Source organism: Misgurnus anguillicaudatus, chromosome 6 (assembly GCF_027580225.2).
Source record: "Misgurnus anguillicaudatus chromosome 6, ASM2758022v2, whole genome shotgun sequence".
Taxonomy (NCBI): domain Eukaryota; kingdom Metazoa; phylum Chordata; class Actinopteri; order Cypriniformes; family Cobitidae; genus Misgurnus; species Misgurnus anguillicaudatus.
The window spans coordinates 21125388-21150537 of NC_073342.2; the positions used below are offsets into that span (position 1 = coordinate 21125388).

The window sequence follows — 25150 nt, forward strand, 5'->3', positions numbered from 1 at the left end:
CTGCATTCAAAAACTGCATATTTCCATCACAAAAAATGTCAAGCTCTGGCCTGCCATCTCCGTTTCTGATTCAAACTGTTTCCGCTAAGGTGTGCATGCATAAGAGTGCGTAATTCAACGTGACTACATTCAGTTTAATTCAGTACATTATTTTTTCTATATCAAATTAATTAAACTGAGAAGTAACTCGCATTACTTTAAAAAAAATTAACTCAAATATTAATGTGTACATTTATAAAGTAATGCGTTACTTAACTCGTTACTTCAGAAAAGTAATATTATTATGTAATGCACGTTACTTGTAATGCGTTACCCCCAACATTGGTGGTAACCCATACTTTTTGTGCACCTTTAACATTTAGCATTACTTATGAACATGAAAGCAGAATCTAGAAAGTTCCCTTGTGACTAGCGAAGAAAAATAAGGGTGATGAAATAAGGAGGCGGAGTTTTGCGGGTGAGGGCGGGGCTTGGCGAAAACCACAAAACTCACTGACTTTAAGTCACATTATCTTCTCTTTCATTAAAAATCCAATAGGAATTCCAATGCTGAACTCCCACAGGCGATGAATCGTTGTCACAAAGCGAATGATGCAGGGGATTTATCAGACTTGCATGGCTATACATCACAGGGGCTTTTAGAGTTGGGCCATTTGTCACCTACACAGGAGCTAAATTATGCGTCATTATAGCTGTAGGTAGCGAAGGCTTCGGCATTAATGCGCTACATCTGGCCTCTCATTCTCAACGTGAACCTGCTGAGAAGGGGCGACCGTTACGGGCACAGCAACTGCAGTGGTCATTTATAAGACTTCACATTGAGTGCAGGTGTGAAAGGGTAAATAGGGAGTCAATAATGTTGGGACACATAAAAGACACTTCAGCTAAACGCCTGAGCTCATGAGGTCTGTGTTGACATACAGTATGTCAATATACTGTACTTCTATGACAGATTTGTGACCCAGTTTGTAAAAAATCTCCATAAAGTGAAAATATATCTTTGATATCTTTAATACTGACTGAGTAAGGTCATGTCAAAGACTAAAATCAACGTGAAATCAATAAAAATAATTTCATTATGAGACTTTCACAGACAGGGTCACATTAAATTATTAATAAAAAAAATGACAAACACAATAACATACAATCTTGATATCTTATTTAATTGAGTGCAAGGTTATTTCTCATCTAAAAATGAAAATTCTGTAATTATTAATTCCCTCTCATACCAATCCAAACCTATGCTATTTTATTTATTATATAACACTATTAAAAGAAGTCTATATGGCGTGTGCATGATATAATCCAAGTCTTCTGAATCCATATGATGAACAGCGAACAGACTAAATCTTTATAAGTTCAATTTAAAAGTGTACCTCCCCAATAATCTCCCAATCCACAGTGTTTCAACAAGCGTTTCCCCAATCAAAATCCATTCACTCTTCTTTCATTTGGTCCACATAACACAGCAATTAATATCTGCTATGACACCCCGTGTGTGTAAAGAAAGACAAATGGCTTCTTAATGAAGTGATCTGATGTGCACCGAAGGAAATGAGCAAATGCAACGTTCCTTCAGGAACATTAGCTTCATTAATCTCGATTATGTCCATGTATCTTAGTGTTTGTGTTATTTGTTATATTTTCAAATCTCTTCGCGGTCACACTATGATCATGCAGTCGAAAATTAACATCATTACACGTTAACAGTTATTAATTACCAATATCGCAAGCTTCCTATCTGAGACATCAATGTCAATCTCCAACCTGGTTTCATTACTATTCAAGGCTTTTGTTATGGTTTTGTGCACATGGTAGCCGGCATCATGAAAGTTAGAAAAATGATGCATTAGTCAAATTATGTATTATCAAACAGCAAACTCTTAAAGCGTAAAGAGGAAATACACTTGGTTTTACCATAATGAATCATGTTGAAAATGAGGGGTTGAAACAAGTAGCGATTTGTGATGTCATCCAAAAAAGAGAAGGAATTTCAGATGCCAACCAGGATTTTGATAAGGGGCCAGTCACATATCGCGTCTTTTGCGCGCTCAAGTTTGTTATTTCAAATGTAGGCATGCCATATTCACACTTATAATGGAAGCGACGCAACGTTCTCGCGGTGTGAGAAGCTTGTTTTTTGTAGTTGCGTCTGCACCGCATCGAGTTAAAAACATCTCAACTTTTCAGAATGCCACAGGTTATGTGACAAGAACCTACGCACCTAACATTTTCCATGCGTTTTAGGCGCCACATGTGAACCTTTTTTTTTACTAGGGCTGCATGATTAATCGAAACAAAGGTCACAATCTTGATTTATATACACACACAATCTCATTCCTAAATTATAACGATTCGTCTGTCTATTAAACCTTTGACAGAAATCAAAACAAAACATTGAAAGCCGTTATCATGTAAAAGGGGGATTTTTTAACAGTGGGTTGCAATGACAACCGTTCATTGGATCACCAGTTTAAACAACGCGTTTAAAGCTCGAAAGATGTTCACGCTCATCGTGCTTTGCTTTCTTGGATGTGGCACGTTTACAGCGCGGATGAAGCTCACTTTAACGCGTTCATTGTGCTTTGCTTTTAAGGATGCGCAAGCGGTGCATTCATACTGGCTGTGTGTGTCGTAAACTGTAAACTGCAAATACAAATAGTTGGTTTTATTTTATTTGCAAACTGTGTTAAAATTAACAACTACAGAACCCTCTTTAAAATGTTTATTTTACGATTGCTTTGTTTTAAGGAAAGTGAAAGGCCTTGAGATAGATTATACCTGTCTAGGTGGGTCCTGGATTGAAAAAGTTTGAGAAACCCTGAAGTACAGTATAAGTTTAAAGGAAAACACCACCATTTTTTAAATATTTTACCATGTTCTTACCTCAACTTAGATTAATTAATACATACCTACCTTTTATCAATGCATGCACTTAATCTTTGTACAGTGCGTCATGAATGTGTTAGCATTTAGCTTAGCACCATTAACTCCTCAGGATCCAAACAGGGATGAACCCAGAAGCCACCAAACACTTCCATGCCTTCCCCATCCAAAGACTGTTACATGAGTAGTCAAACAAGGAAGTATGGTGGCACAAAACAAAAAGTGGTGATTTTTTAAGCGGATAAAAAATGAGAACTGTATTGTATGGTGGAAGAGCATTTAGTTTGCAGTACTTTGACCTCGGCGCGCAGTAACATCATCACTCCTGACTACTCCCCCTCTCGCTCAAATTTCCGTCAATATTACTGCAACATTTTTTATCTCCTTATAAAAATCACCATGTTATGTGCCACCATGTATATTTTGTGCCACCATACTTACTCGTGTAACTTCTCATGTAACAGTTTTTAAATAGGGAAAACATGAAGTGTTTGGTGGCTTCTAAATTCTTCAATGTTTGGATCCTAAGGAAATAATTGGGCTAAGCTAAATGCTAAAAAAGATTAAGTGCACGCATTGAAAAAAGATAGCTATGTATTCGTCTAAGTTGAGCTAAGAACATAGTAAAATATTGAAAAACTGTGGTGTTTTCCTTTAAACAGCAATTTTTAACCACGCATAATCATTATTATTATTTCGTTCTGCATTATATGTTCAAAGTATTTAAATTATCACAGAAGCACTGGGATAATACTTTACAGTTTACATAAACACTAATGTCTACGTTCTAGGGCAAACCCCTTTTTTCACTTAGTAAAAAAAAGAGTAATTGAATCTGTCAGATAAATAATTCAAACCAATTAAACATATTTAAAGCAATTCATTTTTTGGCAGAACCTCTAGTAAATTATGTTATTTTGTTTTGCATTCAGAATCATGAGAGAATCGTGATCTTCCTTTGAAACAAAAAAAAATTGTGATTCTCATTTTTCCCAGAATCGTCCATTTTATACTGATTTTAAAGAAAAGCAATTCGATACAATTTCTGTGTTCCTATAGCTCAGTTGGTAGAGCAATGTGTCAGCAGCGCAAAAGGTCCTGGGTTCGATACACACATACTGACATACTCATAAAAACTTGTATGGCTTGTATGCACTGTAAGTCACTCTGGGCGTCTATGGCATAAAAAACGTGCCAAATCCATAAACAAAAGTGTGCTAAATGCATGACCTGTTTACACAAGTTCTATTAAAATTCACATGTATTACTGCAAAATAAACAGACAAATAAATACATAAAATGATAACAGTATGCATTGATCAAGGTTGAAAAAGACTTTAATTAGATTTTAATTAGGAAAGATATGAAGTTCCGACTGTGGCTCTTGGCAAGGTTGGAAACCCTGTGCTTAACGCTCGGCTTTGATGGCACATTTTCTAATGAATAATTTACCTGCTACTAATGACCCTGTAAGCCGACCGTTCAAGCAGTGCTATCGTTCTGAACGAGGTGATTATAGTGAGCCGATATGAGGAGCCAAGATTAAAAAAAAATCCACGGTTCAGGACGAGGTTAGCGAGAGCCTGGCGGGAAACAATATTATATCAGTTTTTGGGCATTGGTGCATTTTCGAAGCGGCCTAATTTTTAGTTTTGTTCAGTGATGATTGAACTTCAAGGCTAAATCACTTTTTACAAAAAATTACATTGACCTTCAGATGACAGCAAAACGTACAGTACTGCACGTATGGCGTAGGTGCAAATGAATGCCAATTTATCAGTCTGTGCACGCATGCAGCTGCAGAATAAAACATAGGCTTATACGATTGTCTGGGCACAGACAGCTGCTACAATATTACAATACATAGTATGTCAGTAAAATAGCACAGTAAACTTGTACAATTCAAGTAGAGATAATCAGTGTGTGACTGAATTTGCACGTTTGTTGTGTGTTTTATTTCACAATCCAGTATTAAATACATTGTAATTTTGTTTAGTGCAAAAATGAATATTTAAATAAATAAATCAGGCATTATTCATAAAAACGTAACTCTGTACAGTTCAAACAATAATCTGCCACCGCACGTGCAAATACATCACACTTTCAGCAAACACAATTCATTCTTAGTGCATAGCCTACATAGTCGTTATAGCTATAGGCAAGGGTCGATGTGATAAGTCTTAAGTCATTAAAATGTCAGTGTATGTCGATGAGGAATCAAGACCGATTAACACCGATTAGCTGTGTCACGGGTACTGTTTGTCTAGTTAAAAACATGTCTTGACATACAGTCCAGCTGTGATAGAGGAAAGGAGTTTGTTTATACAAAACATCTCTCGAGCAACAATCTACGCTCTTTCCAGTCAATTCTTTTTCCAGGAATATGAGAAAATTTTTTCCTTCAGTAACGATAAAACAGCTTCAATTATGGATGACATTTTAAGGGTTTGAAAACTAAAGCCTTTCAACAAAAAGATTGAACAATGGTTGATGGACACTGCCTAAATATTTCATGTTGAATATAAAATGATTACTACATCAGTACAATGCAAAGTGTATGTATTTATACTAGCCAATGAACTTTTATCAAGGCTTTGACCTTAACTTAAAGGAATATTCAATTTTCTTAAAAGAAAAATCCAGATAATTTACTCACCACCAAATGTTGATGTCTTTCTTTGTTCAGTCGAAAAGAAATTATGTTTTTTGAGGAAAACATTGCGGGATTTTTCTCATTTTGGTGGACTTTGGTGGACGCCAACAATTGACACTTAACTCAAAACGTAACAGTTTTTTACAAAATAACAAATATACACTCTTAAAGCACAACTTCTCGTCTGGATCCGGTCCAGCGCGACCTAACATAAATGCGTAGTGACGTAGGGAGGTCACGTGTTACATATATAAAACGCACATTTGCGGACCATTCTAAACAATAAACTGACACAAAGACATTAATTAGTATCATTCCACATACAACAACGTTGGAACGGTCCTCTTTCAACACACTTGTAAACACTGGGGCGGAGTTTCACGTTCGTCTTCTGTGACCTCTTGACGTCATGACGTATTGCGTGGGTCACGCTGGCGCATCACGACCGGATCTAGACGAGAAGTTGTGCTTTAAAAGTGTATATTTGTTATTTTTCTTGTCAAAAATGACAATCGTTTTGCTAGATAAGACCCTTATGCCTCGTTTGGGATTGTTTATAGTAACTCCGTTGAAAAAAACTGAGTTAAGTGTTAAGTGTTGGTGTCTATTAAAGTCCATTAAAATGAGAAAAATCCTGCAATTTCTTCTCGACTGAACAAAGAAAGACATCAACATTTTGGATGACATGGTGGTGAGTAAATTATCTGGATTTTGCTTTTAAGAAAATGGAATATTCCTTTAAGCACTTTAAGCTTAAAAAAAAACGCAAGCCTTAAAATTATTGAGACACGACAGGAAAAACGCAGGTCATCCAAATTACCTACTTTTTTTCAAGAAAACAAATTCAATTTAGAGGTTAGAGGATTTTATAAGCCAAATAATCCTCTTCATCACAAAGCAATGACGAAGGTCATCTTTTCCAAGGCGTTCACATAATATTCACATAATAATACATCACTGCACTTCTCAATAAAAACAAACCTCCACACTTCAATTTATGTGTGCTCATATTTCAGGGCTTCAAGATATGAACAGATCTGTTTTAAGAGAAAACGCTGTACAGGCTTGTGCTGTCATTCGCATGAGGATTTAGCAAAAAATACCAGTGTTTGATTAAATGGATGAAGGACTGATGCGGCTGTCCTTGTATTGCCTGATGAAAAAGAGCAATGAATAAACGCTGTGTATGAAACAAACTACATAGATAGAAAGATCTGTGAGAAATTTAGCTGAGATGCACCATGAAAGATATGTCTGAGTAAATCTGTCTGGCTATGTTCTGATGAACAGTTGTGTCTGATATTGCGAGTACAGATGGCTGAAGTCTCCCTGTGCCAGTCTGTTAGTGTATTTCCGGTTTGATATAAGAATGATAGAATGATAGGACGTCGGTTAGTTTTTTGTAGCACATATTGTATGCATAGTGGCTTCAAAATATATTTGGTCATCTAAGCATCGTACCATACCATTATAATAAATACAAAATATCTAGACTACATTCTGCTGGCAGAATGTGTTATTAAAAACTAAAATCTAACAAAATCTATCACAGACATTGAAACAAGCACTATTCGGACGAGATTAGTTTTCCAAACGAAGTTTAAGTTTCAACATGTCTCCCACGATGTCTGTGATTTTATGTACCGATTCGGACCTCTGAGTTCGGCGAAAAACAGTTGGTAAATTGCTCTGGAATTCTTACGGAGGTCATCAGAGGAAAACACAGACATTGCTGATTCGGACGGGATTAATAACACAGAGTGCTTCTCAGAGGTCCCCCTGTAAACCTAATCCCGTCCGAATAGGGCTTATGTTAACTCATTTGTACATTGTAAAAAATCTGTAGTTTTTATCGTAAAAATCTGCCAGGAAACAAGTAAATAACTTGCAGTTAAAACTGTACAAAATATGGTGGTTTTTATTACAGCTTATTACACGGCTCTCTGGAATGCTTGATTCTGATTGGTCAGTTGAGACATTTGCAGGTTCGGTCTTTTCAAATAATAATCGCTCCAAAGTAATAACGCATAGCCGGTACTACTTGTATGAGTAAAATCGCTCCGTGCCAATAAAGATCAATAAAGATTACTGTTTGGCGCCATTTTGTGACAAACACTGGACAACCACGACAAGACACAGACAGCTTACTGAGACTGAACTTGACAAAATAGAGCATGACAGCTACGAAGCCAACACACAAAAAAATACAGAATGGGCATTAAAACTTCTCAAAGACTGGCTAAAAGAGAAAAAATGGAGACAGACAAGTATGAAGCCGAGGATCTTAATAAGGTATTACGATCATTTTATGCATCTGTGCAAAGTTTCGCGGAAGGATAAAAATGTTAATTTAAAACAAATATGCCAATAAAATGTTTCAAATTCATATTCATGTCCGTTTTTTCTTCTTATGTGACAAGTAGCCGTGTAATAAGCGGGATAATGTAGAGGCAGCCGGTAGTTATCGGGAAATAAGCCCCTTCAGTGTGATACAAAACCCTCCGCTTCGAGTCGGGTCCTGATCACACTGTCGGCTGCCTCTACATTATCCCTTACATGATGCACACAAATTGTGTAATTCACACAAATATAAAACACCATAAAAAACATATGACATGAAAATAAGCTATAAACATTCATTAAACAACAGCAAACACCCTAAAGTAGTAACTGGTAATAATATATAAAATAGATATATAATATAATAATATATAATAAAAAATATAAGAGAAAACATAATTTTTACATGAAATATAATCAAATGTGAAGAGTCACGAAGGGAATTGTGGGATTTTTTTTACTGTTTTTTATTGTTTTTTACGGTGCCTTGTATTTTTATCTTTAAAAAAAAACATAATTTTAACAATATTTTACTGTAAAAGTACACTGTAAAAAAATCTTACATTTTGTACATTTTCAATTCAGATTTACAAGTCATGTCGACTTACTATTATTTATTTTGACGAGAGATGAAGTAGATATTTTTGAACTATATTTTATAACAACTTATCTGTAGTTATAACAACTCATCTCTAGTCAAGATAAATAATATTAAGTTGACATGACATGTAAATCTAAGTTGATTAATCTAAAAAATGAAGGCAGTAAAGTTTTTTTTACAGTGTTCTTGTTGAATATCATAAAGATTTTTATCATGAAATATAATGTATCTATACATTTTAAAATATATAAAATATTCACAACTTTAACTTTAAAAAATACTTTATTTTACTGTAAAATTAAATGCAATGTTTTGTTAAATCTATTACAGTTTAGTCTAGTTTTTTTAATCTATTAACTGTATATATTCAAGGTTTTTGGAGTTAACCAATTAACGGGTTTTACCGTAGCATTTTTTCCCATAAAAATGGTGCAGGCACACTTTGGGCAACCAAAGTTCAATTCCTGGCTCCCGTATCCCTCTCTCAACCCTGTACTTATGGCAAAATGGCCAAAAAATGTAACTTAAAAAAAAAAAAAAAATTACAAACATTTCTTACAGTGATACAAGTAAGCATAACATGGGTTATCCATTTTTGTCTGTGTCTATTTGTGTGCCAGCCCAGTCACACGAAATTACGTAAAAAAAAATCCGTAGAAATTGCAGCTGGGTTGCCGTAGATTTACATTTATGTTTTTTACAAAACAGCATCAAGCAAAACATTCTGGGAAACAAAATCTGGAGCAAAAAACAGAAAAAGGTTGATGATGATTTCTGGTTCCCAGAATGCTTTGCATGAGGCTGTTATTGTGTAGTTTTATTCTGTAAAGATAAAGGATTTTTTTACAGTGTATAGTCACATAATTTTTTTATTCTTTTTCGTAACACTGTCACAAATTTTCAAGTTTTTTTGTGTCTGTATCACGAATTTCTGTTTATGTGTCATTGTCACGTATTGGTTACTCAACAGTTTTGTCCTATTTTCTTACCATTGTCGCTTCGGTTTACGGTTAGATTTACATAAAATGACATCCTTATCCAAAACCCAACTCTAACACTAACGCCAGGCGACAATGTTTTAAAATTTAGAAAATATAAAAAAATAAATCAGAAAAAATAGTATAAACCAATATTTAAGGTGACATCCTAATGCAAACACCAAATCTAACCATAAACCGAAGCAAAAATAGTTTAAAAATAGGAAAAAGCAGTTGAGTAACCAATATGTGACAATGACACATAAACAGAAATTTGTGATACGATCATGAAAAAACACGGAAATTCGTGACAGTATCATGAAAAAGAATCAAAAAATTACGTGACTATAGGTATACATAATTTTGTGAGACTGGGTAGCGTGTGCAGGCATTCAGAAAAGGCAAATGTAGACAAACTTAACCCTATCACTAAAAATCCATCTTAATATTACAGTTAAAAACCCCCTCAACAATTAAACTAATACAATAATTTGCAATTAAAACAAATATATTCAATTTAAAACATTGCTAGCTTGTGCTCATAATGGTTTCAGACTAGAGCCAACTGTATATGGATCTGTAGATTGCACTTAAGATAGCCTGACATGTTTTATCCGATCTTTCCCTGGTTCATTTTGCCGACAGTTCCCCACCAATCACGAAACAGAAGCTCAGGACACTGTCAGGAGAGATTTACAGGATAGCGCTAGGCTCTCTAGTCTCGATGGCATCTAAAATCACCTGGGACTGGCTTGTTCCCTGAGCTGTAAGTCTGTAGCCAGATGAAGAAAACTTCAAATGGAAAATGGGTCCTTTATAACTCCACTAGGCTTAGACTAGACAAGAAACTAGAAAGTGAAGTGTCTGAAGTTCACAAAGAAAGTTTTTGGCACACGGTGCAGAAAAGCATGCTGGGAACATGAAAACAGTACATACTGTAAATGTGCTTGATCCAACAGCCAATCTGGGCAAAAATATTACAACATAATCCGAGCAAATTAATTATTGATGAAAATATAAAACGATGACTACGACTGCAAAGTGTTCTGCGATTTTTCCCTTTGCAATCAATAGTGTCTGTGGTTTATAGTTAGTCAAGATGGTTTTGCTCGTAACAATGTCACTGCGGGGAGCAAAGCACATTACTGTGTTTTTAAAATGAGATGCTTGGGAACAAATTTGCAAATGCATTAACATAATAGATCCACCATCCACATTTCCATCAGTTAGTCCGTGGGGCATCATGGGATGGGATGTCATTACCAAGACCCATTTGCCCATTCACACAGTAAGATTAAAGGTGTTGACTATTAGAGTTGGCAAGGTGACCTCTATGTGATAAAACATAGCTGTGAACTATAAAAACACACATAAACTTTATAACAAAACTGCTAAATTAGATTTTGTATCTTAGTGCATATTTAAGGGATTACGCATAAAAATTTGAAGCTGGATGATATTGATCACCTCTACAAAAGCACCTAGATAGTTAGAAAGTTAGTTACATTTTAAAAAGCGTCAAAGCAAAACGAAAATTTATTGTACATATACTGTACAGTACAGGTATTTCACTCGTTTGTATTAAGAGAGATGTTTCTCTCAATATTGTATATCTGAACTGGACTCCCTCACCCACAGAAATTTCTTTTGAGAAGAACAAGTCATCACTTATCTACCGCTGTCAGACCTCCAGCTATTTACATTTTCAACTTAAACTGAAGGAACAGGTCTAAGGGAACAAAAAAGCACTTATCTCTCACAAACTGTATACAGGAACAGTTAAATGTAAACAACTTTAAGAATTGTTTTTTTAATGAAGACAGAGGTGAAGTTTATTTAAACAAATGCAAATGTAGCACTTTATATTTAATGGCTGACTGATAAGAGGTTGAAATACACAGAATATTTACATAAGCAAGTCTGAAGCCCTGCCGATTTAATTTGTGTTCATTTTGGATGGTTGTAGCATTTTACTAGAAAATTTGAAAGTGCAAATCAAATGTTAAAGGAATAGTCTACTCATTTTCAATATTAAAATATGTTATTACCTTAACTAAGAAGAGTTGATACATCCCTCTATCATCTGTGTGCATGCACGTAAGCGCTGGAGCACGCTGCGACGCTTCGATGGCATTTAGCTTGGCCCCATTCATTCAATGGTGCCAATCGGAGATGGAGTTGGAGGTGACCAAGCACATCAGCGTTTTTCCTATTTAACACGAGTAGTTATATGAGCAAGTTTGGTGGTACAAAATAAAACGTAGCGCTTAAAACGTTATTATGCTGTTACATGTCAACTGAGAACTTCAAACTTTTGAACATTATTTATTAAAACATTCATAAAAGGGGAAAAGCCTTTATAAATTATTTGCAAACAAAAACTCACATGCTTCATAAAGGCTGTCACTGGTGCAGTACTCTTTAAAAAAGTACACCTTGCACTTAAAAAGTTCATATTATATCCTTAAATGTACAGTTTTGTACCTCAGAGGTACGAAAATTATACGTATCTGTATTTAAACAATAAATAATATGTCCTTTTTAAAAAGCACTGCACCAAAAGAGTTAGCGAACATTATAAAAAATAAACTTCTGACAGTGTAGGAAAAGTTTTAAAAGTTGAATACTTGAGTTTTGAAATGTAATTGCAAATATTGAAAAAAAAACAATAGTTTGTATTGTAAAAAATGAAACGCATATCAAACATACATACAAACTATCCATAAAAAAAGGGGGCCTAATTCACTAAGCAGGCGTACGCAGAAATTTGTTCGTAAAATGTGTGTACGGACGATTAAACTTACAAATCATGATTCAACAAAAAACTTTCATATTAACATTTATTTTAAATGTATGCAAGAGCGTTAGAACAACCAAACATGAACAAGGAAAAATAATCCTATAATATATATCTTTGTTATATATATATAAAACACAGATATATATTATAGGATTCTTTTGGACTCTATATATATATATCTATATCTATCTATCTATCTATCTATCTATCTATCTATCTATCTATCTATCTATCTATCTATCTATCTATCTATCTATCTATCTATCTATCTATCTATCTATCTATCTATCTATCTATCTATCTATCTATCTATCTATATTTATTTATTTATTTACTTATTTATTTATTTTCTTGATTATTGCGTACGTGTGAGTTCTTCTTACGTTTTTGTGTACATTTAAAACAAATTTTAGTACGAACGTTTTTGTTGAATCATGATTTGTAAGTTAAAGGTGTAGCGGAGGATTTTCTCGAATTTTAGAAAAGAACCGCGTTCTCCACTTTTTAAAAAATGCAATTGCGCAACACTCCTGATTGACAACTAGGAAGACCAATAGTCTTGATGATCCACCCGGAAAACGAGAATCCTCCGCAATACCTTTAAAACATACGTACGCACAATTTACAAACAAATTTGTGAGTACGCATGCTTAGTGAATGAGACCCATTGTTTCTATATAGCTCAGTGGTAGAGCATTGCGTTTGCAGGGCAAAAAGTCATGGGTTCAAACCCAGGGAACAAAAATACTGATTAAAAAGATGTATAGCCTGTAATGCACTGTAAGTCGCTTTGGATAAAAGCATCTGCCAAATGCACAACTATAAATATACATACAAACTATCTACAAAACAATGCTGAAATTTTTTTAATACAATATTCCAAAATCCAGTGACTGGATTCTGTACATTTAGCAGTTAAGAGATAAATAACTGGAGAATCGGATCAAAGCTAGAGACAATTAGATAATTGGTGATCAAAATGAAAACAGATACATTATGTTCTATGACTAAACTAACATTAATTCTTCTGGCTCTGTGTCTATGCCTTCAGAATGTGGGCTTTTCACTCAGATGGCCAAAATGCGTTTCACCTCCTTTGCTCCCTTCGTCCGGTTTCCGTCTGGTGCTTATCTTTCCCCTGCCATGTTCAGTCACTTCTTGTCAATCCTTTCATCCATCTTTTAATGTTGCTTGCATCCCAGCAGCTGGGCCGGGAACATGGCACACAGCCCGGTGCTGAGCGTCAGCACCATGGTGGTGCTTCAAAGATACTCGTCCACCCGAGAGAGATTGTGAAACGGGGATACGAAGCAGAAACGAGAGAAGGCAGAATGGTTTTTTGTGAACCTTTGATATCTGTGATATCTGATATGTGACCCTGTCTGTGAAATCCAGGTTTTATGAGATTAGGAGCATCAAAAAATTCACTCATTGATCACTCAGTCAATATTAAAAATGTCAAGGTATTTTCAATAAATAGAAATATAAAACAGTACTGTATTGTAGTCAAACCATGTTTGTTTCTCAGCATTCTTTCAATTGGAGTTTAGTCATTGCAATGAGATGTAAAACTGTAGTAGATGTGACTGCTGCCGTACTAATTCATGTTGGGCTCTTGATACAAGCATTAAAATCACTGTGTGTGAAGTTGTGTGTGTAGCGCTGTTTTTCAAAGCTCTCACAACGGATCCGAAATAGCAAGTGCTAAATCACACTCTTTCGGTACTTGACAGCACTTTAAATTTTAACAAACCAATGAACTTAAAAGGCAAGTGAGTTATACGAAAATGCCAACTTTTAAAGTACTTTTATACACCCCTGACACAAAGAGGATGATTTATATCCTGCCGAAGACTACTCCGACTTAATCAAAAAATGCACATACATTTTGTAAACATACAAAATGATGCTATTAAAGGGGCCACGTCACAATAATTTTTAAAGATCTTTAGTGTCCCCAGAATACTCATGTGAAGTTTTAGCTCAAAATACCACATAGATTATTTATTATAGCATGTTAAAATTGACACTTTGTAGGTGTGAGCAAAAATGTGCCGTTTTGGGTGTGTCCTTTAAAATGCAAATGAGCTGATGAAATGCAAACACTGATCACCATGATGGTGGTTTGATGCAATTCAAACTCAATTGTGCTGTCAATTATTTTTTTCTCTCTCTCTTTCTCTCTGCACTAAATACAGTGCTGTGGTTGGATAGTGCAGATTAAGGGGTGGTATTATTATAATAAGAGCTCCTTATGACATCACAAGGAAGGCCAACTTTCAAAGACCTAATTTTTCACATGCTTGCAGAAAATGGTTTACCAAAACTAAGTTACAGGGTTGTTCTTTTGGGACCCAATCATAGCACTTAAACGTGGAAAAAGTAAGATTTTCATGCCATGGCCCCTTTAAATAATAAAACTGAAATCAATAAATCATGCTATCTTTACCACATAGGTGCATTCATTAAAAAAATATTATTTGGCCTTTTTATTTCCCTTTGCTAATATTGTACTCAACTCAATATAATTACTGTATGTACACATACGAAGATTTACACCGAGCCCAGCCGAGAACACAGTGTACTATCCACCGGCCTAATCCAACTGTGAGAAGAGATCTCCCCTTTCTATTAGATATCTTGCTCATGCTTCATTCCCCCGCTTTCCCGTGCTGCCCATCTTCTCGGGCGCTGCTGTTACGATGATAAAAGCAGAGAGGAAAATGAAGTGACTATAATGAAAGATAAACAAAAGACCTCAGCAGACGCCTGGGATATAGCGGAAGACAGCAGAGATGGGAAGTTTTGCTTAAACTAACCCTCTTTCCCCAGGGAAAGACTGAAGGAGAAACCAATTAACCCCTGCGAGGGTCCTTTACTGTACCATAACAGGTGCCGCAGGTCCCTTCAGCCATTAATTAAATACAACCATCGCGAGAGAAACAATAAAATTGGTCTCGGCTCAGCAAAGGGCAACTTCCGCAGCACACCCAGAGAAACGGCAGAAGAAGCCGTAAAAAACATCACCCAGAGCCTCGCTAAAATAAAAGCTTGACTGATTTTAAGCATCTCTTTCGTGGTTTTCAAAAGTTTCTTGTTCTGAGAATTAAAAGACAAAGTTGCAGAAAGCAACATACTTTTTTTTAAACAGGTGATTCATTAATGGCTGTGCAATAACCAGGAAAAATGACTGTGCATGTACGATCTTGTTAAACTGAAACTGTTCGGTAATAACCTTTGAATAACAAAAATAAAGCATGCATTTTGTTGCGTTATTTAGGTTAAAGGGCCCTATTTTAATGATCTAAGCACACTGTGTAAAGCGCACAGCGCTAAATCCGTGGGTAGCATTAAAAAAAAAACATTTTACAGGTGAAGCTGCTCTTTACGCCTTTCAACGTCTCATTATCGATCCTCATTTACGTAAAATAGACTCACATAGACTCACAAATAGACTTACATTTTAATCCTTTGATTTTTCATATTTTAAAATGCGCATCCATGTGATAAGCAAACCCACGTTGTCGTCCCGTTTATAGGGGCACATTACTAACGCGCTCATTAAGTAACAAAAACAATATTGCGCCATTGACTTTAGACTTAAGACCAGGTTTTTGTTGGTCAATGACGTAGTCTATTTTAGTTGCCTCAAAATAGCAATGAGCCAACAATACGCCTGAATACTACTCATTTTCAGACCAGAACGCCCATGGGCGCAAAACTGGGCGCAAATGCATCTGCTATTTAAACAACGTGGCGCTAAAAGTGAAAATGATAATTGCGCCGGGTTGAAACTAGCAAAAGACACTTGCACTGCATTGCGCCAGGAGTATGATAGAGCCCAAAGTGTTCAATTTCTGCATAAAATTTCTAAAATAATGCTTTCAAACTGTTTTCCCCATCTACCATTGGTCAGAAAAGAGAAAGTCCTGCCCAGTCTGACGCCATTGGTTGGTTGCTGTTATGCTAAAATGCTCGGCAATATTTTCTTAGCGACACAAAGACAATGTGTTTACACTTTTCAGGAAATCGGCATTTAAACTCTGTGTAAAGTCTAATAATAAATGTGTTTACAGTTTGTCACACCACAGAAAAATGTGTTATTAACCACCCAGCCAAATATATAAATTATACAAAAATGCCAAGTAAATGAAATAAGTTCTTGGAAAAATAGGCAGGATTCTCTGCTCTTAAACGTTGGGGGCGTGTCCACTGTCAGGGCTGTAACCACGGCCACTCACGGGAAAGCTGTCATTTCTCTCAACTTTCAAATATCGCTACAACCTGAACGGATGCTTGCGATTGTGTTAGGGGCGGGGCCATGCTCTGTGACTCCAGTGCATCATCGAGCCACCGTTTAAGCCCCGCCCAAATAAACCTGAACACGAAAATGTGAAAAAACTTTAAACTGTCTTTGTAACGTGCTTCAGCAGTACATTTCTAACATTTATAATTTATAAACAATTCTTTGAAATAACTTTACACATACTTTAAATGGTTTACTTCTAGTTCTCTCTGCAAATGAAGATGCAAGGATAAGAAAAGTATTTTAATAAATCAAAACTTTTTTTTTAACTCATAACTTTACAGTATAGTAGATCTTTGTATTCAAATGAATGTTTATTTTGGTTGTTAATTGAGTCGAGCTCCATCTGTTCTTTTACAGCTTATGTGCCAGTTTTTGTACTAAAGATAAATATTGCATTAAACATTCCCAGATCGCCTACATTCAAAGAGACTTTTTGTTTGAAGTCATTCCAGAACAATATAAGGGTGTGAACTGACTGATTCAGGTAATGTTTGATGTTCTGGAGAGAAAAACATATGAGTGCTAAATCTGCTGATGGATATACGTAACAAATTAATAGCATATTTACAGATGCATATTTTAATAATAAGGATACCTTTTGATTTTACCAATAACTAAATGGTTACTAATCAATTACAAAAATAAACAGTTCACCTAAAAATTTTAATTGCATAATTTACCCACCTTATACTCACATGTACTTTACTATAATCCCAAACCGACAACTTTCTTTTTTTTTAAACATAAAGTGAAATATTGTTATACAGGTTGTCAAAATTTATATTTTTGGAACAAGCCACCTTTAAGAATTTTATTGCATTTAGAAATCCTTAAATCTAATTCTACAATGTAATAAGAACGTTCAGTGAGCGCACACAAATAGCGCTGACGGACTTTAGAGAATCATTTGTTGTCTTTGCTTTTATCTTTAATGACAATCAAACGCCCTTCCAGTTTGGCATCTGCTCGTCTGATAAACATCGCAATTGATCGCAGCTCTCTGACTGTCATGCTGAGGTGAAGACCAAAGTAAGGGCATCAACCTACACTATAGAAAACAAAAAACAAGCAGATGTAGAACAAGCAATAGAAGTCCAGAATTTATGATCTTCAGATACTTTTACTTATCCCAGCAATATTTTGAAACAGCTATATGTAAGTTATTCATACTGTAGGCTGATTTTGCCAAAAATGTAAACACACTGTGCTGCTATAAAACCATTGCTCTGTTTGTTTGAGCGTCCCAACAATTCAACACTGAACGTCGACATTGAAGCGATAGCATAAGTTTGGGATGGAACTATTACTTGTTTGACCAATGAAAGAAGCATTCAGAGCTACAGTAGGCTATGATGTACTAACAACAGTTTATTTGGTACACAAGTACAGTTTAAAAGTAAAATATATAATTTCCAAAAGGGTTAATGCTTCCAACTTCTCAAATCGAATAGATGGCTCTTATGGCCTTAGGGGGTGTGTACACCAAAGCATTAAAACGCAGCTGAAACGCCAGGTGGACCCAAATGTGGGCGCTTGCCAGCATTTTTTTCAGCTGAGCGCTTTGGTTGCTATGATACTTTTGCTTTGTTTATTATTGGTTGAACGATGTGCCGGTTGGTTGTTGTGATATTTGTCCCGCCCTTCCTCTATTGTGACTGGAGGCCGAGTGAGAAGTGACATTGACAAGCTTAGAAAAAATGCCAGCTGCTGGCTTTTTATAAAAGTGTGGCGCTTCCATTGGAAACAACTGGCGTAAACGCCTTGGTGTACACGCCCCCTTATGAGATAACAACGTATCCACTGGTTGTACATTTCTTAGCTGACGCAGTATACACTGTCAAAAAATTGTAAAAAAGCTGTCAGTGGGACGGTACCCTTTAACTCATTCCCCGGCAGACATTTTTTTAAGTTGCCTGCCAGCATTTTTGTGATTTTCACAAAAGTTTCACAAAATTCCTTCTAGGAATTTTTTTTCTAAAAATATATAAACATACAAATATATCAAATGAAAGAACAGACCCTCTGCTTTCAAAGAAAAAAAAACAGGAGAAAAAAACTTTCATCCTATCTATATTTTTTCTCTGCTTATAAACTCTTAAATATTGGTATTTTTCTTTTTAAAAAAATTGCAAAAAGCTGAAATAATTGCATTTTTGTGGAGGAATTTTGTTAGAGATCAGATTCAGAATGATTATCAAAACATACACAGAGTTTAAAATTAGTAAATAACGTTTTGGCTTTAGTTTTTTCATAAATTGGGTAAATGTCATCTAGTGGATAATCACGGTATTGCAGATTACCATTAAAATTTATCAGAAACACGTTTTTTATGCAAATGTTTTCTCTGTATTGACGAGATAACTTGTCAATGCCGGGGAAAAAGTTAAAAATGTCCTAATATGTACCATTTAGGTACAGATGCGTATACACTTTGTTCCAAGAGTTACCTAATATGCACTCTTATGTACAAAGGTGTACGTCTTAAAGGTGCAGTATGTAATTTTTAAAAGGATCTCTTGACAGAAATGCAAAATAATATACAAAACTATATTATCAGGGGTGTATAAAGACTTTTTTATAATGAACTGTTATGTTTTTATTACCTTAGAATGAGACGTTTTTATCTACATACACACATACATACATACGTGGAAGTCGCCATTTTGTGCCGCCATGTTTCTACGAAAGCCCTTAATGGACAAACTTTTTTTACTAAGTTGTCTCCTACGATTACATGTTTTTTCGGTGGCGGCTATCGTAGTTTCTCTATGCGTTTTAAAAGCGAGGGGTGAGCAGTGGACTAAGCCGTTGGTTGCAATTCGCAACCTCACCACTAGATGCTGCAAAAATTTACACACTGCACCTTTAAAAGAGTACTGCCCCAGTGACAACTTTTGTACCTTGTGCCCTGAAGCAAAGAAACATGCACATCCATCTAAAAAGATGGGCTATTTTTGCATTACTGTCACTGTCGGTGACAGCAGTGGCACATCTTACATAATTTGCACCAACTATGTATGCCACCTTAATCCATTGACACTCTTTGTCGAGTGCTCTGATTAATTCATTCTTGACTTTGGGTTGACTTCCTGCGACTTAAAGCGGCGTCCGCGCCTCGGTAACAGTGGCGCAGAGCGCACATGACTTTATCATCTGGCTTCTTAATACTTGTATTCCTCAAGCATCTGGAGAAATAAGCCACTTGACTCCCGTCGACTGCTACGAACTTAATTAGACAGATCATAAAAGCCTGGTGGGCCTTCTGCTTTCACGAGCCACTCGGCTCCATAGGAGAATAGACAACGAACTATTTTTAAGACAACATCTGCGTTACCGAGGGTGCTCATTAAACACTGTGTGTTCTATTAAAACAAAGCAGGGAAACAAATTAGATTAATCTGCGTAGGCTTTCTGAAAAAATCAACTATCTGATAATGTAATTAAAGAGTTTGCAGATGTTTTGCGGAAATTTTTTTCATATGCGTCCGTAACCACTGCATAATTTTTTTCACCAACATTATGTAAGAGCAAATCTATTTTATACATATACGTTCACACTTTCTTTGAAAACGCTTGTTTCGAAAGCGTGGTATGATCTTCACACATATTAAAAATATCACAGACTTCCCACACTTCCTGGCAAAAAACCCTCTCTTTTCTTTCATAGTCTTTTTATGTTTCATCAGGAATCTGAAAACTCACATCATCAAATTTAAATGCCCTAATCCTTTTTTATCTCTCTCTCCAAAGAGCTTGTTTTATGCATTTTGTGAAATTTTTCCGTGCTTTTCCATGGCCTAAAGGCCCTGATTCAACCACATTGTTCATGTAGCTCAACTGGTAACACTGCGTTAGCGCCGCAAAAGCTTGTGAGGTCTCCAGGGAACACATATACCTTGTATTTCATGACACAATACCTTGTAAGATACAAATGTCTGACAAAATGCATAAATGTAAAAACAAGATTTCAAAACAATTTGTCTATGCCAGTGAATTTTTGAATATTTTATACTAACATGTCATTATGCAATATTTAATGACTACAACTTCATACTTTATGAGGTACTTACACTGAAAAAAATGATTCATTGAATTTAATACATTTTTTTAAGGTAAGTGGTTGCAATCAATCCATTTAAGCTACATTTAAACAAAAAAGATTAGTAACGTAAAATAAAATATAAAACTTTTGTTTAAATGTAGCTTAAACAAATTGATTGCAACCACCCACCCCAAAAAATTGACTAAATTCAATGAATCATTTTTTTCAGTGTACGGCTCCATTTCTGAGCTTTGGACCTGACATCAAAGAGTACTTGTGATATTATGGTCAGTTCTGCAGTGATGTAACAGAGCATCTTAAAGGACACGAATTCCAAAACACATTGCTTGAATGTAGTCTGGACAGCTCACATGCAAAAAAAACCCTGTGTAACCAGTGTAACCTGGCATCTTATGCCCTTCATGTCTTTCAAGACAATAACTGAGAACTGCTGTGTATAAGTTACTGCATCTCTAATTTCGTACTTTGTTTACTCCCAGCACACGCTGGCAAACCAAAAACCTAAAAAATCTGCTAGGCACTTCAGCTTTAAGCCTAAAATCTTAATATTAAAGTGTGTTACAGTATGGCTGTAATATCACAACTAATATGTTTATAATGATTATATGTCCTTTAAACAATACTTGAGTAATTTATACTTGAGTAACTCCTCCAATATTTCTGTAGTATATCTAATTCCACCAAAAAATTAACTTGATTATGAGGCACTGAACTGAGATCAGCTGCATTTACAAACACACATTGAGATTTTTCTGTAAAGAAGCTTTACATCATTGTGAAGAATCTGTGATTGAAAAATGAAGCAAATTACTGTTGTTCATAATTAGACTGTTATTGTAGTCTTTAAAAGCTGATATTTCAGCTTGTCTGTGGGAAATACAGACAGCCGTAGCATTCGGTTTGATTTCTCGGTGGGTTTAATTACAGCCTTGGGTCTGTTAGACCCAGCGTAATCTGTGTGAGCACAGGGTAAATACTTTATCCTCACACACACACTCGCACTATAATCCACAAATACCTCTAGCCTGACGTGATAAGCAAATTGAAATAAACTGGTTATTTTTCATATTCAAAGCCACTAAAAATCATCCAGTATCCAATGTTCGTCAGTGAAAATAAGTGCATTAATGACAGTATTCATGAATGTTTTAAAAGCTCAGGAAATGTATACAAGGTTCGTGTTTTGTTGGTGTTTTGCACTGGCATAACCTTTAGAGAACACGTAATCATGCTTGTAAAGGTAAAAGAGCATCACTCTATTCTACATTCGCCTACGTACAAGCCCACGCACTTCACAATCACAAGCACACACGTACACACTACAAACTTTGTTTGATATACTGAGTGCCCCTGTAGCTCATTATAATTTTCCTGTAGCTCATTGGTGCTTCTGTAGTCCAGTAGTGTTCCTGTAGCTCAATAGTGTTTCTGTAGCTCTATAGTGATTCTGTGGCTCAAAAGTGTTCCTGTAGCTCAAAAGTGTTCTTGTAGCGCAGTAGTGTTCCTGTAGCTCAGGGGTTCCAAGGGTTCGTGCTTCAGTAACTCAATTGTGTTTTCCTGTAGCTCAGTAGTGTTCCTGTAGCTCAATAATGTTCCTGTAGCTCAAAAGTGTTCCTGTAGCTTAAAAGTGTTCCTGTGGCGCGATAGTGTTCCTGTGGTGCGATTGTGGTCCTGTGGCGCAATAGTGTTCCTGTGGCCTGTATAAGTTCCTGTAGCTCAAAAGTGTTCTTGTAGCGCGATGGTGTTTCTGTGGCGCGATAGTGTTCCTGTGGTGCGATAGTGTTCTTGTGGCACGATAGTGTTCCTGTAGCTCAGTAGTGTTCCTGTAGCTCAACAGTGTTCATTTAGCTCAATAGTGTTCCTTTGGCTCAACAGTGTTGCTGTAGCTCAACAGTGTTCCTGTGGCTTAACAATGTTCCTGTAGCTCAACAGTGTTCCTGTAGCTCAATGGTGTTCCTGTAGCGCGATAGTGTTCCTGTAGCTTAAAAGTGTTCCAGTAGCTCAACAGTGTTCATGTATATGAGTAGTGTTCCTGTAGCTCAACAGTGTTCCTGTAGCTCAAAAGTGTTCCTGTACAAAAGTGTTCCTCTAGCACAAAAGTGGTCCTGTAGCTCAACAGTGTTCCTGTAGCTCAACAGTGTTCCTGTAGCGCAACAGTGTTCCTGTAGCGCAATAATGTTTCTGTGGCGCGCTACTGTTCCTGTGGCGCAATAGTGTTCCTGTGGCGCAATAGTGTTCCTGTAGCTCAGTAGTGTTCCTGTAGCTCAATAATGTTCCTGTAGCTCAATACTGTTCCTGTAGCTCAAATGTGCTCTTGTAGCGCAATAGTGTCCCTGTAGTACAATAGTGTTTTCCCGTAGCTCAGTAGTGTTCCTGTAGCTCAGGGCTTCCAAGGGTTCATGCTTCAGTAACTCAATAGTGTTTTCCTGTAGCTCAGTAGTGTTCCTGTAGCTCAATAATGTTCCTGTAGCTCAATAGTGTTCCGGTAGCTCAAAAGTGTTCCTGTAGCTTAAAAGTGTTCCTGTGGCGCGATAGTGTTCCTGTGGTGCGATTGTGGTCCTGTGGCGCGATAGTGTTCCTGTGGCCTGTATGGGTCCTGTAACTCAAAAGTGTTCCTGTAGCGCCATGGTGTTTCTGTGGCACGATAGTGTTCCTGTGGTGCGATAGTGTTCTTGTGGCATGATAGTGTTCCTGTAGCTCAGTAGAGTTTCTGTAGCTCAGTAGAGTTCCTGTAGCTCAACAGTGTTCCTGTAGCTCAACAGTGTTCCTGTAGCTCGATAGTGTTCCTGTAGCGCGATAGTGTTCCTGTAGCTCAGCAGTGTTTCTGTAGCTCAGTAGTGTTCTTGTAGCTCAGTAGTGTTCATGTAGCTTAAAAGTGTTCCTGTAGCTCAACAGTGTTCATGTATATGAGTAGTGTTCCTATGACGTGATAGTGTTCCTGTAGCTCAACAGTGTTCCTGTAGCTCAACAGTGTTCCTGTAGCTCAAAAGTTTTCCTCTAGCACAAAAGTGGTCCTGTAGCTCAACAGTGTTCCTTTTTGTCAACAATGTTCCTGTAGCTCAACAGTATTCCTGTAGCGCAATAGTGTTTCTGTGGCGCGCTACTGTTCCTGTGGTGTGCTACTGTTCCTGTGGCGCAATAGTGTTCCTGTAGCTCATAGGTTCCTGTGACCCGATATTGTCCCTGCAGCTCAATAGTGTTCCTGTAGCTCAGTATTGTTCCTGTGGCACGATAGTGTTCATGTAGCTCAAAAGTGTTCCTGTAGCTAAATAGTGTTTTTGTATCTTAATAGTGTTCCTGTAGCTCAACTGGAAGGCCACTGAATTTGCAGATAAAAGGTGATTTGCACATAGTGATAAAAAAGTATACTGTAGCTTGAATGTACTGTAAATAACTTTGTATAAATATGTCTGCTTAATGCATAAGTGTAATGTTAATTCTGCCTACTCTATATAAGTCTTAAACATTTAAACATAAACATCTGCTGTAATATTTCAAACATTTTAATAAAACTCAAACAGTACTGGTGTACGGCGCCAAGGGCCAGATGACACCTGTGGGAAGCTTACACTACCCAGTGTGTAGTGCCTGGATGCCCCTGGCAGTCTGGAGCTGAGTTTCATAATCCAGTACTCCCCATGAAAACCCACGCAGGAGCTACCTGTCTGTAGGGGTCAATCATTTACAATTAAAAAGTTCACAAACCTGACAACGACAAGCCAAATGACACCTCACAAGAAAAGGACACCAATCACAAACGTCAAAACAGACGAGCAGACGCGAAGGCTAATGAAAGTATCAGTGTGATGAGGTGAAATGAGAGAGTCGTCACCTCCATAAAAGACGAGTCATTTACAAGAACGAACATCAGTCACTGTCGCGTGTGGGCAAGCCAGTCGGCTTGTAATGTCAGCGCAATGTTTGATTTTTGGTGGAAAGCCACATTGGATCTGACAGTGTGTTAGTCTATCAGAACAGCAGAGGATGTGACCTGACAGTCTAGGTGCCTCTGTGGCCTCTTCGTTTCGCTCTCCATCATTCAGACGGCCACTTAAGAAACATTTACACCTCATGAACGAGCCTCTACCACCGCAACTTATAAGAAAAAACAGTGAGAAAAGCTGAAGTGAACCAGAAGCCTGCAGCAGTAAAACACAGAGCAAGATGAACGTTCAAAAAAAATGCACCAATGATCTGAAATGTGCATTCATTTTTACTGACAATATCCACATGATAGACACCGACCTAAACCGAAAAGTGTAAATATTCAAGCTAGACCAAATAATAGGAATATTTGTGGGACGCCCAGCCTTGAACACAAGTCTCCTTGGCAACTGCACACCTGTGGAGAGTCTACAGAGAAAGATGGGGATTGAATCACAGCCAAGACACTGAAAGGTAATCTGAATAGGGAGGGCGGGGTATGCAGACAGAAAACAAAGACTGTCCTTCATTTTAATGCATTTAGATGGAGATGCATTCAGAGGGGGAAAATTAAAGTCGAGGCTTGATGAGTCGTCT

At 36.7% G+C, this 25150-nt stretch overlaps 1 protein-coding gene across 2 annotated transcripts in view; it reads right to left on the reverse strand.

Annotated features, from left to right (window-relative positions):
• Positions 1–25150, reverse strand: part of immp2l (inner mitochondrial membrane peptidase subunit 2) — a 112714-nt gene that overhangs the window by 32898 nt on the left and 54666 nt on the right. The gene's annotated exons all lie outside the window — the stretch shown is intronic.